A 7,417-nucleotide genomic window follows, 5' to 3' on the forward strand; every position below is an offset into this window, starting at 1 on the left:
TTGGCTTTCGAGTTTCATCATTTCTTTCTTTTTAGCAACATTTTGATCACTACCTTGGCTTTCTGAGTTTCATCCTTCTTTTCTTTGGAATTGGATCCTTTGGCACCACTAGTTTATACAAGTGTTAAAGCCGCTTTGCCAAGAATGCCACTTCATCCTCATCAGAACCTTCTACAATCTCATCATTCGAAGTGTCTTCTTCATACTTTATAACTTGAATTGCTTTAACTAATTTGCTCTTTGACTTAAGAGCAAAAGACTTTCTCTTTTTTGAAGGACCATCCTCTGATAGCCCCATCGATCTCACGACTCTTTAGAGAGCTGGTCAGAGTTTCCAGACATACACTATTCAAGTCTTTAGCTTCTTGAATAGCGGTCACCTTGGGTCTCAATCTAACAAGAAGACTTCTCAGAATCTTCTTGACATGATCTTCTGTAGTGTTTTCTGTTGCTTAAGACTTTTACACTAGAGACAAATGTTTCAAACCTTGAGAACATGGTTTCAATATCTTCTCTATTCTTCATTTTGAATAGTTTATATTCTTGGACTTGATGATTTACCTTGGCTTCCTTCACTAGTTTATTTCCCTCATAGCTGTAGATTTTCAACAATCTTAGTATACATAGGAAAAGGATGAGTATTCACCATTATACTTCCACCTTATGATGTTTCTTGTCAAGCTTTTTTTGCCCCTCTGTCAAACTCTTTATGTTTCGACTTGCACCATCTATATTGAGAAAAACAAAAAATATTGGGTTGATTTATGTTTGCTTTTTCAGAAAACATTTTCTAAGTTAAAAACAAATCAGAGGATGCAAAAAATAATCATAGAAGAGAGTAGAAAGCGACACAGATATTTATCACTTATCTATTCTATTCCTACATGAATTTTATTTAATCTTAGTCGTTGTTTTGAAAAAATGAGTGTTGTTAGTCCCTATATTTGATCTATCATTTTTAATCACTCTTAGTCTCTATTTTAAAAAATTGTGGGTGTTATTAGTCCCTACGAAAATTGCTCAATTGGATCCTCAATTTTAAATTTCACAACATTGGTCTTTAATTTTCCCCCATTGCACACAATAGACCATGATTTATTCCAATTTATCTCCGATATTTATCCTTCATTCATCGTGATAGTGCAATTTTTCCAACTTTTTGTACGGGTATATACTCAATAAGAGACTAATTGTTAGAAAGAAAATTTTAAAGCAACTTGGATTGTGCATATACCTTAATTTGACATACTCACATATTGGGTACAACATGTTTGCTGGATCCATATAGGACAACGTAGAGTCCAAGCTTGGTATTATATATACTGAAAGAGAAATCAAATTCTATGATGAATTGTGAATCATTCGATTTTTATCAAGTTGGAAAAATTGGTAAGGGGAATCAAATCTAAAACCTTAAAATTAAGGAGTACATACATCAAAATCACAAGTCAACATCATTAGATCAACCCAAATAAATTACAAAAGAAAAATATTTATTTAGTTTTTCAATCATTTATGAAATGATTAAGAGATTAACAAGTAAAATCAACAATTTATGTCTAAATAATTTATATCTTGTTTTGTGAAATAATATGCAACGAGAAACCTAATTATATAATAACGTACAATTGCCATATAAAATATTAACGTGCAGTTCACAATAAAATTCAGCAAGAATAAGCTTTTTTTTTTTAGGGAAGCAAGAATAAGCTATGTTGTTACATTATTCTTGATTATTTAGAGTTATTTTAATACGCTCTGATTTGTATCAGTGGTCATGTTTTTTTTTCTAAGGGAATCAGTGGTCATGTGTTGAAATTCCATTAGCTTTAAATGATTAATTAACTAGGAACGTGAAAATATAGAGATTGCATGATTGCATCTATGATAACTTTGGGTTACCTAGAGTCAAGGATCTATAATGAAATAAAAGACCAAATATATTTCAAATACTAACAAGTTCACTTGCATTTACTTTGTAAACATAACCTAGTTCATTGTAATTTAAGGTGGACAAAACAATATAGAAAATACAAAAAAGATTGACTCTCGAGTGGGAGCTTTAATCATATCTAAATTTTATTACGAAAAAGAAAATACATAATTTATTATTAAACTAAAAAGACATTAGATAATCATTCATCATTTAAAGGTGAAGAGAGAGATACAAATTTTCCTCATCATTATCCTCATCATTTTATTTGCCATCATTTTCTTCATTACAATCATCAGGGAAGGTCAAACTATCACTTAGCCTTCTCATCATTAAAAGACCAAGTAATCGTTTGACCTCATCTAATGATTGTCAATGATAACAAAGAAAATGATGAGGATAATGATGAGGATTATTTGGATCTCTCTCTTCACCTTTAAATTATGAATGAATGTCTTATGTCCTTTTAGTTTTATAGTAAATTATGTATTTTGTTTTTCGTAATAAAAGTTAGATATGACTAAAGATCTCACGGTCTCTCTTTATTGTATTTTCTATATTGTTTCGTCAACCATATATATATATTATAATAAACCTTACAAAGTAAGGCTTCTTTATATCTTAACGAGTTTAACAAATTACCTTAGAACCCATAGGGATGTACTACAATCAGAACAAACCCTAACGGTGTTGTTACCGCTGTTACTTCTAGGGCTTGTTTGGTTGTACCTTATATTTTGATATCTTGGACTAGTGCCGTAATTACTAGGTCTCATCATTGGAGTTGTTGTCTTGATATCTTTGTCAGTAGTGGCTGCAATACTTTTGTTTGGTCTCATTATTGGAGTTGTGGTAACTGTAGAAGTTGTGTTCATCATTTTATTCATCAACCTCATCTTTGAAGATATCCATTTCTCAGACCCGTGACTATTCTTTTTATTGCTATCATCCATAACTGACTCACATGATGAATTATAGAGTTGTTGGTGATTGCTTGATGATGATCCATCATGATGAAATACTAGCTTATGATCCTAAAGTAATCAAATCAAAGATATCAAAACCATATGCATTAGACTTTAATTAAGAATTTTCATTTATTTGTTTTTTGTCAAAGAAAAAAAGATCAAATAATAACATACACATCAAAGGATCTTGTCAAAAAAAAATATATATATACACATCAAAGGTTGTTAAAAAAAATACACATAAAAAAAAAAAGTTTATTTTAATCAAAAAAATCAAAGCAGTTATATTATATGATTTAAAAATAAATTATAGAGAAGAGAAAAGCATACTCTTTTTTTTTTTTTATGATAGCCGGCGTTCGAACCCCAGACCTTTCATATATTATGCATTGTTCTTACCAACTGAGTTAATCTCACGAGCACAGAGAAAGGGCATACTTGTATATCATAAAAAATAGATTAACAATCAGATCATAGGCCATATTATATCATTATATAAAGATCAAATTAATTCATCAAATCTATATACAATTAAAACATGAATCGATGTTCAATTATCATGATCATCACCACCAAACGTTGTCCTCTTTCAAAACAACACAATTACTATGGTGGATATATATAGATCATATATTAATTATAACATCTATATATAAAAAATAAAAATAAAAATAAAAAGGGGCTCTCTTTTTTTCATTCAAACAATAAGTTTAGTATAAGTGTAATTATAAAATATAAAGTATAGAGAATTGGTAATAAGCTATGATAAAAATAATAATAATATATTGAGAAAAGTAAAGAGTTTATTAATTTATCAACAAAAAAAAGTAAAAAAACAAAGGGATCATGTATGATCTTGCCTGATGATGATCATGATTTTCTCCAAAGTCTCCAAGTAATTTAAAGAATGTAGGAGTGTCCTGATTAACAGGAGAAATATTGAAGAATTTGTTTTGACCTTGTACTTAGGAATTAGGACCTGGTGGATTCAGAGAAACAAGAGTCATGGATGGATGGATCGATGAGTTATAATAACACACAGAAAGAACAGTGGATAGTGGTAAGAGAAAGAATAATAACAATCAAATGAGAGAGAGAGATATATATATAGCGTTCTTATATAAAAGAATTGAGAGGCTAAAATGAGAAGGGTTGTCTTAAGACTTAAGACTTAAGACAAGATAAAATGAACAATTCTCAATCTGTAGCTCTTTGGTCCTCGCACTCACATAAATCTCATTCATATCCTTCAAAAAAAAAAATCTCATTCATAAATATCTTAATTTTTTTTCAACTTTTAGGGTTGGCAACGTATGCAAAGCTCTGTGTGAATTTATTTCACTTGCCAATCATTAATATTTTTTAAATAAATATCTCTGAAAAGATCATTTGGTTGGAATCTCATGTTTTTTTTCTAGTCAAGATATTTTTCTGACATATAAAGAGATTAATCAATTCATACCTTAACTTGAATCCACCTAATAAAAGTTGGATTTTATTGCTTAATATATATTTATTCACATTTGGTTGTATACCATATTCATTAAAAAATAAACTATATTTAGTAAAATAATAATTATATATAAATTTGTTTTGAAAGAAATAGTTACATATATATATTCAAGAATTATGCTAGATATTCCTATAAAAAAAAAAAAAAAAAAGATATGCATGAATTTTTATATATAATTGATACTTTGCGATATAAAAAATATAATATCCTCTAAAAAAATATAATATATAATTTGCAGTAGTGTAATGATCGAAAATTTTGTCCGGTCAAAATTAAAAATTTAAATTAAATTTGTGATATTTTTTTTAAAAGGGTGAAAACAATATTACTCCATTTGTTTCCTTTTAAGTGTCATTTTACGATAAAGCTCTCTAACTAAGGTAGTATTTTTTTTTCCTATGATATACCCTCATTTTAATACACCGTCTACTTTTTCGTCCTCACGTTATTTATATATAACTCACTCACATAAATCTCCCTCATAAATGTTTTAATATATTTTTTTCAACTTGTAGGGTTTGCAACGTATTTAATTCACCTGCCAATCATTAATATTTTTTATTTTTTCATTAATATTATTAAAATAAATATCTATAAAAAGCTTAATTTGGTCGGAATCTCGTGTTTTTTTCGGTCAAAGATATTTTTCTGACATATAAAGAGATTAATCAATCCATACCTTAACTCAAATCCACCTGATAAAAATTGAATTTTTTTTCTTAATATATATATTTATTCACATTTGGTCGTGTACCAAATTCAATAAAAAAACATCTATATTTAGTAAAATAATAATCATATATAAATTTGTTTTGAAACAAATAGTTATATATAAATATATTCAAGAATTATGCAAGAATTTCCTATAAAAATAAATAAATATTTGCAAGAATTTTTATATAGAATTGATACTTTGCGATAAAAAAAATATAATATCCTCTAAAAAAGTATAATATATTATTTGGAGTGGCGTAATGGTGGAAAAACTTTTCCGGTAGAAAATAAAAAATAAAAATTATATTTGTGATATTTTGTTTAAAAGGGTGAAAACAATATTACCCCATTAATTTCTTTTTAAGTGTCATTTTAGAGTAAAGCTCTCCAATCAAAATAATATTTTTTCCTATGATATACCCTCATTTTAGTACACCGTCTACTTTATTTTCTCAATTACTTAGCATACACACTCTACCTCTCTACAACAAAATCCTATTTCTTTGTACACATTCTACCATATTCTACATCCAACAATATATACATGTATTAATACCTTTAATAATAATACATTAACATGATCTTAGTCAAACATACGTAAGTAAACTGGTCTTCTTTAATAATCCTTGTATTGTTTTGTTTCAAGATTGTAGTGATGTTGTTTTTGGAAATGAATTAGTCTTCTTTCAATAAAAAAAAACATTTTTTTTTGGTGGTGAAAAAAAAAACATTTTACTCATACATTAGATGCCATCATATTTACAAATAGAGTTTTTCTAATTACACACTGTTTAATTCTGGTTGCACTCTAAAATGATAAAATTATTCTTCCATAAAATTTAATTTTCAAAAAGCATCTTCCTTTTTTCTTTGTTACACCCTAAAATCTCTCTTCAATTTAAGTAGGTCATATAAATCTAGTTTCAGTAGGTCATGTAAACTGAGTTTAAGTGTACATTTAAAAGTTCAACCTTGTTCAATGATTCTAGGTAATCTCAGTTTAAGTATGTACATGTAAACTTATTTTAAGTAGCTAGGTCATGTAAACTGAGTTTAAGTAGGTCATGTAAACTCAATTTAAGTAGGTCATGTAAACTGAGTTTAAGTGTACATCTAAAAGGCCAACCTTGTTCAATGATTATACGTAATATCAGTTTAAGTATGTGCATGTAAACTTAGTTTAAGTAGGTCATGTAAACTGAGTTTAAGTGTATATACTTAAACTCAGTTTAAGTAGGTTATGTAAACTAAGTTTAAGTAGATTATGTAAACTAAGTTTACATGAACCTACTTAAATTGAATTTAAGTTAAACTCAACAATGTAAAACTGAAACTGTCGTACAGTGCAGTTGAATAAGAAGAAAAAAATTGAAACCAGCGTTATTGAAAAAAAAGAAAAAATTCACTTATTTATATGCAATCGAGTATGAATGAAAGATGTTTTGATTCACTCTTTAATCTTCCATAGAGATTAATTGAACATCAGGATTGTTTGATCGTTGGTGGGTGAAAGAGAGTGGAATTTTAGAGTGACAATGAATGAAATCAAGATTTTACAAAAATTTATATAAAAGGACAATTTTAGTATTATCAAAAACTTTTAAAAAAAATTGGGTGTAACCAAAAATATATAGGGTGTGACTAGAAAAACTGTTACAAATATAAGAATCATTTAATTATTTTATTATATGAACTATGACAATTAAGTAATATAACATATTTATCAATGTATATTGATTTTTTAAAACTGTCTTTCAATAAAAATTTCTGTCGGAGATAATGTTATTCGAGATGCTAATATTCGTGAGTACCTATCTCAACCAAAATTTGACTTTTGGTTTTGGGAGTGAGATGGTTCATTTAATTTTCAGTTAAACAATAAATTAAAATTCCTTAAAAAACAAAATTAAAATAAAATTATTATATTAGTAAGAAAAAATTTTGTCTTTGAAATTGGACCAAACAATAAATCAACAATGTATATTGATTTTGGCCCTTAACATAAAAATGGCGTGTGTCCTCTTGTTTGAGAAAATCCTCTTGTTTGTATGAAGTTACATAAAGCATGCATGATACTGTGCCAAATTTGTTACACTGCCAAGGATGTACCTTACCTGCTAAATTTGTTACAAAACCGCTCTGAGGCTCACAGTACCATGCTAAACAACCATTTTTGGAAACAAAAAACTTGTTAGTTAAGTTTCAAGCATTGTCTCAAGCCCATGATGAATGAACAACCATTGAAAGATAGCATCATGGAGATGAGGGAAGATTTCATGATTTCACCAG

General features: G+C 27.9%; 1 pseudogene; it reads right to left on the reverse strand.

Moving 5' to 3' along the window:
- Positions 1–2,571: 2,571 nt before the first annotated feature.
- On the reverse strand, positions 2,572–3,908 carry LOC11441508 (uncharacterized; annotated as a pseudogene).
- Between the last annotated feature and the right edge of the window lie 3,509 nt (positions 3,909–7,417).

This window comes from Medicago truncatula, chromosome 3 (assembly GCF_003473485.1).
Source record: "Medicago truncatula cultivar Jemalong A17 chromosome 3, MtrunA17r5.0-ANR, whole genome shotgun sequence".
Lineage (NCBI taxonomy): Eukaryota > Viridiplantae > Streptophyta > Magnoliopsida > Fabales > Fabaceae > Medicago > Medicago truncatula.